Source organism: Anoplopoma fimbria, chromosome 4 (assembly GCF_027596085.1).
Source record: "Anoplopoma fimbria isolate UVic2021 breed Golden Eagle Sablefish chromosome 4, Afim_UVic_2022, whole genome shotgun sequence".
NCBI lineage: Eukaryota > Metazoa > Chordata > Actinopteri > Perciformes > Anoplopomatidae > Anoplopoma > Anoplopoma fimbria.
In genome coordinates, this window is record NC_072452.1 from 23,871,053 (window position 1) to 23,881,908 (window position 10,856).

Genomic DNA, 10,856 nt, shown 5'->3' on the forward strand with positions numbered 1-10,856 from the left:
ATTCAGAGCATATTTATTGCTTCCAAACGTCTCTCATCATGGAGATGGATGAGCTGACAGCTAGAAGCTAACGGTGCTAAATGCTCTTACAGTGCAAACAACAGCAACAGTGCTGACAGAATTCAGAGCCTCTTTATTGCCTCCCCATTATATCAGCATGGAGAGGGCTGAGCCGCCAGCAAAGCAGCTAACGATGCTAACAGTGCAAACACTGGCAACAGTGCTAACCGGAAAGCAAACGTGGTGTTTACATGCAGTGTTTCTCACCAAAATACGTTGAGGGAAACAATCATGATTAATGCATTTCCTTTCCTCTAAAACAACAACTTTTAAGAACAAATAAACAACTGCAAAGCACATTTAAAAATATATATTTTGAATCCTACATTTTTCACACATCCATTTTTACTAGCTTTGCAGCCTTTTTCTTCTTTTACTTTGTTGCCACATTGCAACGTTTCTTCACACTCTAGGGTTGTCAACAGTTTAAAAAACTGGCAAAAAGGCACTCGTAAAAACATTGATCCAAGTGCTACTTGTGGTCAAAAACTTAGTTTGACAAAACTTAGTTTTTGACCACTACTTGTGGTCAAAAACTAATCATATAAGTTTATAAAAAGAAATATTTCCAGAGTCCGCTAATTGATCATCAAACTGTTCTGAAATGCATGTAAAGCAACTGGAGCCAGGAAAAATCCATTTAAAATGAACAGCAGCATTGTTTGACAGATGTTTGCTGTACTTTTAAGTAAATGTGAGTTGTTGATGGGCTAAAACAACCAACATCACCAGTACGCTCCTTTTTATTTTGTGTCCGAACCTTCTGCCAAAGTTTTAGTCACACTTTTCTAACATAAATGAGATGGGACTCCTCTTTCCTATCACAGTAATTCAGGCTGATGAAACGCCATTATTTGATGTTAATATTAATAATGTGATCATATTGCATGTTGATTGCAGTCAATAACAGATTTTCCAAATGATTGTTGTCCATGAAGCAACGAAGCCAAGCATTCCAGCTGCTGTGATAGTGACACATGTAGCTTCAATTTCACGGCCTATAGCTCATCTCACTCATCGTGTGTCCGAGCTATCGTGATCCTGCTGTGTTTCTGACAGTCGTGACATGGAGGCATCATTAGAACACGGGTTAAACCTGCTGTCCTGTCTTGTCCGGGTTTTTGAAGAGGCCTCTGGAGGGTTTTTTTCGTTGGTCGCTGAGAAGACGTTAAGACGGGTAGCTTAAAGAAAGCACCATCTTACATCTGCCTCGTCTCACGTCGCTCTCGTTTTTTTCTCCCATCCCTCATTCTTTTGCATCGCGGTTGCAATTCTCTTGGAACGTCTCGGGATCGTCTTTTCCATTCCCAGACAGCTGGAGCGAGTTACTGGCTGTTTGGCCATCGGGCCAGCGGGGGGAAGGAGACGCAGATGGTTCGATTCTCATGTCACCCTGTCTGCTTGGCAGAGACGTCCGTGAGCAAGTGGAGAAGGATTTACTCACACGCTGAACATATATTTATATACATACACATACAGATGCACACACAAATAGGAACCAGTGCAGACAAAGTCACGCACTTATGTGTGGAGGGCTTTTAAAAAAAAATAATTCTCATTTACATTGGAGGCTTTTACTCGACACTCTCGTGCAGAAACACTAAAACAAAGTGCAGAAGTAGACTGAGCTTCAGTTCGAGCCAACAAAATGCAACAACATATACAGAGGAACTTTCAGTGATCACACAAATATGTGTATAAATGCAAACATTTTGCAAAGTGTACACAAGTGTTTCCACCCACAAATCTATTCTTGTCAAAGTGGAAAAACCACAGAAACAACATTTAGACCATTTAGAGCCGGTACCAAACCTCTCCAGTGACCAGAAGATAAACAACAAGGGGAAAATATCTAATTGTGATTTAAAGTGGGCTGTTTTTTTATACATTAAACTCAAAACCTATTGGTGGTAAACACATTATTTAATACGGTTTGTCCTAATAATCAAAACTCTATGAAGTGAAATGATGCAATTCTTAAAGGTCCTTGTTTAGATCAACCTTTGCTAGTTTCCTGTAGAGTAGCAATGAAAGTACATTATTATTAAACTACATTTCTCAATATTAAAAATAATCATGATAATCAGGGGTGGCATTATACATACCTATCAATCAATTACAGTCCATAGGTATGTTGCAAACTTGTCAAGACATATATAATGTCATATAAATTGCAATTCTGATATAAAAACAATGATAAGACAAGATACTTTTATTTTAGTTCAGAGTATAAACGAATGGTTATTTTGATTATTGAAGAATAGTTTTTTTTTTGATAATTCAATCAATGAATCAAAAACAAATATACTCTTCACATTTTCCCAAGGTTAAATCTTTAAATTGATTATTTTATCCAACAGTTCAAAAAGCCAACATTTTTCAATTTATTATTATTGTAAACACAGAAAAGTAGCATAATTGAAATAACGATCCAATTAACTCTTTGTCAATCAACCTTTTGATTTTGTCTTATCACTCTTATGAAGTGATATCCTCCACCTTCACAACTCGACGGCGGGTTGACACAGTGTTTTTGGGAAAAGTCACAATCCTGAACCAATTAATATTTACCTAATTAAAAGCATATTTTTCACATTATATCAACAGTGACCGTGCCTTGCAACACGTTTGCACTTTATTCAAAACATACTTTTGGAAGTGATGTGACTGCAAGTATTTGGAAAAACCCTGAAATTACTTTGCAGAGGAAAAAAAAGGTTTTGGGTCTCCGGGTGTTTAACTTTTTCTTTTCTTTTTTTTTAAGTTTGTTTTCACAAAATGGGGAGCGTTACAATTCCAGGGTTTCTCAGCTCCAATAATTGTTTTCTGGATGTTTTGAGGTTTGTTGTCATACCTAATTATGGCAGAAGGGCAGGCTGCATTCCTGCGGTGGACGACTCGGTCATCATCGTGCTCCTCCAGGCCCCTCTCCTGCTGGGGAGGACACTACTGTGTGTGTGTGTGTGTGTCAGTGTGTGTGTGTGTGTGTGTGTGTGTGTGTGTGTGTGTGTGTGTGTGTGTGTGTGTGTGTGTGTGTGTTAACATTGCAGACACAGTAGGTGGGAGGTATCCATAGCTAGAACACCCTGCTGACAGCTGCAGACAGGTGGGAAACCTTACAATAATAATACACAGGAGTTAAGGGAGTGTGAGTGTGTGTGTGTGTGTGTGTGTGTGTGTGTGTGTGTGTGTGAGTGTGTGTGTGTGTGTGTGTGTGTGTGTGTGTGTCCGAGTGCATACATGTGCATGCTCTATATGCATGTGTGTCTGACTGAATACATGCATTTGTGTCAGTTGATGTGTAAAATGATACCAGCTGACATAGCATGTCACACCATGAAAACTACATTTTCCAAGTTCTAATCCTCTTATTATCCGCTGCGACAGCAATGCTTGTATTGTTTTCGCCTTTTGAGACTGTCTGAGGCATCATGACAAAAAGTGTCCTTGAGACAGCGACTGTAGCAGGGACGAGCACAGAAGTAGTGTTGAGTACTTGCCAGGTGTTTATATGTCTGTCTATTGACAGATTTTATCAATGCAATATCGTCATAAAACTTTACAAGTGTGTAGTCAAGATCAAAATGAAGACCAAGGTCAAGAACGATTGTGGCGCGAGTCAAATCTCAGTTCCCTTACAATATGATTGATGGGTTTTCCGGCCCTAAAAAAGGTGCAGAAACCTAAAATAATGTTGTTTGTCTGGATTTCAGTGGAGAGTTTTACTACCGGTGATGGACTTGAATAAAATTTCAGGGGAAACTCTGAATTCTTAAAATTTTTCTGCATTCAATTTGTCAAATTTACAGATATTGATTATCAGGACATTATAACCGTAACAACGTTCAAAGCCTCTGCTGGTGGAACCGTAACACATGCATGTGTTTCATCCGTGCACCCTGCTGCTGAAGAATCTTCACCATGTGCACCAAAACGAGTTCATCCTCTCGTCTTACCCGTTCATTACGAGGTCGCCTACATGGTGAACACACTGAAAAGAGAACGTCACATGCAGCAGCAGCCCATAACTCCATCAACCCAACACGAGTCACATCGACACTGAAGTGAAAAGTATCCCTCAGAAGTTTTTCTTTTTGCCATCTTGTGACTCTGAACCTGCTATAAAAAGTCTGCAGGACATGCAGTACAGATCTGTCCCTCGCTGGGGTTTTTATGGTGAGATAAAAGAAAAAACCAAGAAGGTTATCTCCAGCTCAGCTGACATTCCAAGTCAGAGGATGGTGTTGACTGCAGCCCGCTAATTGAAGACACATTTGAGAGACGTCTCGCTGAGTGCCAAATGTACTTTCACTGATCTGGTAAACCTGATGCAAGAGGGACCTCCAGTGGCCGAGTTAGACACGAGGAAATACACAACCTGCTGTCTGAAACACATGTCAGATGATGTAGAGCTCACTTCAGTGACTGAGTGGAAGTCAAACACAGACGTATACCTCTCAGCTGCTTTGACTTTCATTGTGATAATGTAGATTTAGAGTATGTCAGGATGGTTTAACTTAAAGACACCTGGACTATGAAGTGCACTAGGTGCTGCAACATCGCATTAATACTGAGGTTCAGTTGGTGAAAAGACAACCTTTCTTATGTCGCACAAACTATATTTACTGAGAGGATGTTATTACAATAAAATCATTCAATTTGATACAATTCGATTTTTTTTGTTTATACAGTATACAAGCTGATTACACAAATAAAACAAGCAGAGGTCAAAAGGCTTATACAGCAGACCAGGTATGTTGATTGTCATGTTTATTCACATGTCGAGAAGTCATGTTACATTCTTGATTTTAGATGCACTATATACTATGAATAAAGCGGATCTTCAGCAACATGCAGGCCTTGTAAGTTTGAAAAGATTCATGCAAGCAGAGAACAAACTACCAGAGGTCCTAATGAGGCAGAGCAGCGTTTGAAAGTCTGTCTGAGGTAAACTGTTGAATAGCCTAAGATACTGTGACCTATTTATTGAGTAGTTTTTTTTGTGAAAGGAGTTCCCGTGGATTAACAGTTACAAAGTGTATATGTCTAGGGCTTTTATTGTGAAAGGTAAGAACAGAAGGTGTTGTTCAATCTTTGTCAAGATTGAAAACAAAACGAGTAATACATTTTGCCTTCTTGGTTGAAACCACAGAGCCTCCATGATGTTTTAAATACTGTGTACGTTTTGAATATGTCCGGTCAGCTTGATTTGTCGATGCCTTTATTGGCGAGAAATTCACGTTCACTTTGAAAGTGCTCAAAACAGAAACAACAGTTCCAAAAAAATATATTGACGTGCCAAATTAATCGCATGAAGAAAATGCCCCAGGTGTGTAAAGGCCTTTAAGGCTACAAACTACCCATAATGTAACACTCTGTAGGAGCCACTCTTACTTCCCCACTTCAAAAAGAACATCTGATCTCATAAACAAGCAGTCTAGTCTGTGAGTATAAAATGATCCTCACTTTGTCAAATGTAATTCCCAGAAGAAAAAATATTATGACTGTGTTCCAAATCGTATACTTTTACTTTTGGCTTTTAGTACATACTGCAGCTGCCCTTACAAAGTGCTCTAATTAAATTGGGACATACTACTTCATCATAACATGGCACCTTGAACTTTGACCCTCTTTCTCATAGCGCAGAGGATTGTGGGTCAGAATGGCCAGAATAGCATGCTGGCTTACTGCAAAATTTGACTAGATGTAATGGAACATCCTGGTATTTTTGGCAGTCTGCATTTAACATATTATGTGAGACATACTTAATCTTTTCCTGGCATAAATAGTGTGGTAGTGTGTGTTTGGAATGGACAGCTAGTCTGATATTCGGTCCAATATGGCCGTCCTCGCCGTGTGGCATCAAGTTTTTTTCCATTTGTGCTCACAATCATCTGCAGCTCAACTCAGATTCCTTCTTCTGGTTCATGACGTGTAGAAACCTGAGGCTGGGACTGAACTCAACTGAGCCTTTTAATGCCGGGCTTCACCAGAGCTTTCATCGTGGCTTCACATGCCGAGGAAAAGCGTCATGATTTAAAGAGAGTTGACAATAATTCTTCTCCACACAACGTTATATAAGCCCTCCAGGAGCCAGGCGGCCGCAGATCAGCTGATGTCTTAATGGCCCAAAAAGAGAGAAGGCAAAGAAAGACATCTCTTCTAAACTACTGATATCTGACAAAAACTTCTGACGTTCTTCCCAGGATCCTTCACTTGTGTTTTGAGGTGCCAAAAGAATAGATGGATGTCTGTAAAAGAAAAGTTTAAAAAAGAGAAGAAAGAGCGAAGACATAAAAAAAAAATGCTGCCCTGGCACACAAAAGGCATTTCAGGTCTGAGAGAAAATAGATTGCAGATGTAGCTGCCAGAACCTGAGGAGGAAATGTTTACAACCTGTACACCAAATTGGTGCCAGCAGCTCAGCCTGATATCTTGCCGAAGTAACAACCAAGGAGAAAAGCAACAGTTAGAAAGAGACATATATTGACAAAGTCTCCAAAAATATAGTAATCAGACGTTTAAAAACAAAGTCTAACATTAAGATTGAGCTTTTTTAACTCCTTAAAGCAATAGTTTGACTTCATAGATAATGTTCTTATTGTCCTGCAAAGTACAGGAGAAGATCGATACCACGCTCGTATTTGTAGTACACAAGTACATTTGAAGCTGAAGCCGGCTGCTGTTTGGCATAGCTTAGCATAAAGACTGGAAACAAATACTAATAAAAAATAAACTTTATTTATACAGCACCTTTTGAAATACAGTCATAAAGTGCTTTGAACAGATTTAAAACACAAAGAGAAGAGAGTAAACCCATAAAAACAGAGTACAATAAAAAATAAAATTGAAAAATACCAATAAAATCACAGAAAAACAGTTTTTTTAACAGTGATTTAAAAGATCTCCTCAGGCAGCCCTGACTGCAAAGACTTTATCACGTTTATGGGTGAAACTGGACCTTGGTTCAAAGAGGAGCGATGCATCCCAGGATCTCAGTGTTTGGGACAAGACAGCCAATAAAATATTTGATAGAACTTTGGGTGAGGCCTCTCAGGGCTTTGTAAATAATCAATAATACCTTAAACTCAAGTCGAAAAGCAACAAGTGTAGCCTAGCTCTGTCTAAAAGTAGCAAAATCCACCTATCTGCTCCTCTAAAAGCTCAATAATTAACACGATACGTGTCGTTAGTTTAACACGAAATGTAAAAACAACACGTTGTTGTTTTGTGCTGGAGATTAAACGTGTGAATCATTGAACGTTAGAGGAGCTAGTTTTTACCTTTTATACAGAGCCAGGCTCACTGGTTCTTCCTGTTTTCCAGCCTTCATACTTTTCATATTTACAGTACAAACAGTCAAAGTGAAAACAGAACGTCCTGGTTCAGTTCCAGCAGTAAAATACCTCGTTAAAAATCAAAGAAATGTGTACGCTAATGACTTAAAATAATCTCAGTATGTCAAGTGGCTCGCTTCAAATGTCACGATCAAAACTAGTTTGTTTCATATTTAAGTTTTTAAAGAACACTGTTTCACATAATTTAAAGACCTTAGAAGCACAGAGAGGAGCGGACACAAACAGATTACAGGTAAAAAAACTTTGAAAAAGAAGAAAAAGTAAAGAGAGCATTGAGTTTGTTGGATATTGATGAAAACAAGTTACGATGGTGCCGCCGCTGTAGTTTTCAAGGAAGCTGTAGTTTTTCTTGTGTTCACAAAGTAATCGTTTACCTTTTGTTAAAATCACAAAAGTTTCTATTTTCAGTAGCAACCGTGGTAGTCCAGCCGATTATTCTTGGAATATGGAAAGTCAAACCAAGAGTCATGAGTCAGTTTTTCAGAAAGACAAAAAAAGAAATGCATTGAGCTCCAGAAGCTAGTGGAGCAGAGAATAACCTGGACGTGACCTCAGGACTTTGGCTCTCTGCAGAGTGGTCAATCTTCTACTCTAACTCTTGGCAAATAAGTGTTTTTCACACAAAGTATTCCTTTAAAAAGTATAATAATTTGTCTGGATGCGTAATATATAATGTGAATATATAAGATTCCATGTGAGTGTTCTGAATAGTTGAACTTTCACCCTCATTTCTCACAATTTATGTGTCTCTGAGTTTAAAGAAAAAATGTTCTACATCACCGCTCCATGTGTGAGATTATGAAAAAAAAGTCGATTTAATAGCAAATTAAGGTTACAGCTTTCCCCTCCGTCTGTCTGGTCTGCAGGTCATCCTGGAAATCTTTCTCCCCGGAGCGATTTATCAAAATTTAGCAAAGAAAACCAGCAATATTGACAATGTAATAACAATGAGGAACGGCCACCATAATATCAGTCAAAACGGCGTGCCAGTGTAAACACTCAGTGGAAAGTATATTCTTCACCATAAAACACATCTGTCTTCCAGACCAGACTGATATTAGGCTCCGTACGATGCTGGAACGACCTCGACGCTGTGCTTCACCTGAGCACCCGATGGTCCGGACGGCTGACGCTGCCGCCACACACACAAAACACACCGTCACCCTCCGTTCACCCCATGGGCTGTAAAGTAAGCTGCGGCCGCATGCCAACTAGGGGTCAACGGTGTGTCAACATCTCGCCACTGTCGAGCAAGGAAACAGCCTCACACATGTTTGCATTGCTTCAGCTGGGAGGGCCTATATCATCTGCATTTATTCCCCAAACCTCAAACCGATTTCCTTCCAGCTCTGCGTGCTTAACCACAAGTTTTACCTTAAAATGAAGTCCAAACCCATAAACGCTCCTCTAAGAAGTGACGACCGGCCAACTTGACCTCACTGAAGAATGAAAACTCTCACCGGCTCTCGTTTGGATGGAAAAACGAGGCCACTCAGATGGTGCTACAACTTTCATCCATCATTTTCTGTCCGGTAGACAGCTTGTTGAATCTGTAGAAACGGGAAGGGGTTTGAGCCAGGAAGCAGTGAAGTGGTTAGCGGGTTCACAGTGACACAGTGAGGATATGGTGGTGGAAGAGGGCTTTAAAGAAGCTCACGGTTGTCAAAGTATCTTACCTGTTTTATGTGCCCTATGCCAGCTAAAGGCTTTTCCACTACACAGACATCAGATGAATGTCTTGTGGCTGGAAAATGGATGAAATGACTCAGTCTTGACTATACTATACAGAAATCACAAACGTAACTTAAAAATAACAAATTTAGGACACTGGTCTCCTGGTTGAAAGTCCTTTGTTTGTTTGACCTGGCCACCATGAGAAGTTTTCCTCTTTTTATACTACGTCACTGGTGTTGCATATTCATGCATATGCGTTTAAGTTGCAGTCAGTACAGACTACACGGCGTGAAATGAAACACAAAAAGCAAGAATGCACGCTAAAGGAATTGTAAATTGTTGTGTAATTCATATGTTATTTGGTTGGACCAGGCTGAAATAAAAGTGCAGGATCCATCAATAGATACATCAATGCTTGGTAGTCAAACATAGTAAAAGTTGACTATGACAATGTTTCCCATCATGTTGAATTTTTAATGTTCAGATGTCGGCCATATTATACGCCCAGAGAACTCACCAGTGTTTCTGTTGCTGCTGTTTAAAGTTACAGGAACGCATTACTGTTTTAGTTTGGTCGTGTTTTTCAAGTGTAGCATCAACAGGCTTCGACTGCATTTCGTTGTGCAACCCTTTGTTGCATAATGACTGTAAATGATCCTTGAAACCTCGTTCAAATCTCAAGTCAAAACAGCAGAGACCATCAGGCCTGCTTCATGTTTCACACGCCAGGATTCACAGACCTTTAGTAGCCTCTTAAAAGGTGCATTTTGCACCCAGCTCCTTGTTGACGATTGTATGCTTATAGCATGCACAGGCCAATCACAACCTCCTTCCATAAACACACTAAAACTAACACATACAACAAGAGGAAGATGTGGGTAGAAAGTAGAGAAAAAAAACCAACAACACGCATGCTGTTGATTCCAATGGCGACATGTAGTCATTGTGAAAGCTTTCACAGAAACATCGCGTGCAGATCTTTCTGCTTTCGTGTCACGTCTTTTTGAAAAAGTCACACACGCCCACCACAAAAATGACAGACATGGTGGCTGCAATCTTGCACTTGCATGAGAGTGAATCTCTTGTCAATAGTCTTTATTTGTTATCCTTTATGTAGAAGGACGAAGAAAAGATGTTCCTCTACTCCATTAATGCAATCCCCTCTTATTCAGTATTTGCCTCTTTGCATTTTTTACTTGGTTTAAATAAACTTTAAGATTTGTATAATCTTTGGCACTTGGAATTTGGCCTCTGCAAACTCCCACCTTTTAGAAAATGCAGGGGAAAAGCTCTGATGTGTATTATAATACGAAGCACTTGCATCACAAACCCTCAACATTTTCTGTGTTTGCTTTATTGTTTCAGAAACCTGAACTCCCTCTTTAGCACGTTGCCAGGTTGTGCGTTTTCACTCGACTTGGCGATTCATTGTGTTTACGGCGAGGATTCCTCTTAATGTGATGTCAGTGTTTTTTAAGGTTAGGTCAGCTTTTTGTTTACATGCAGCTTTTTACCCGTTATGTTGCTCGCGGCACGCAGCGAGGGCGTCAAACAAGACCCTCTCAAAACCCCCGACACCTAACCCTTGTGTGTGTTTACTTATGCCACTGTTAAACATTTACATACCCATCCAAACAGTGTCAGAGAGAAAAGAAAGAAGACAAAAAAACTGCATCATCCCACTCTGTTTTACATTAGCATGCGGCCGAGCAGTTCGCCTCTTCCTCCGAGGCGGAGAAACAGTCCCAGAACATCCATAGTAAT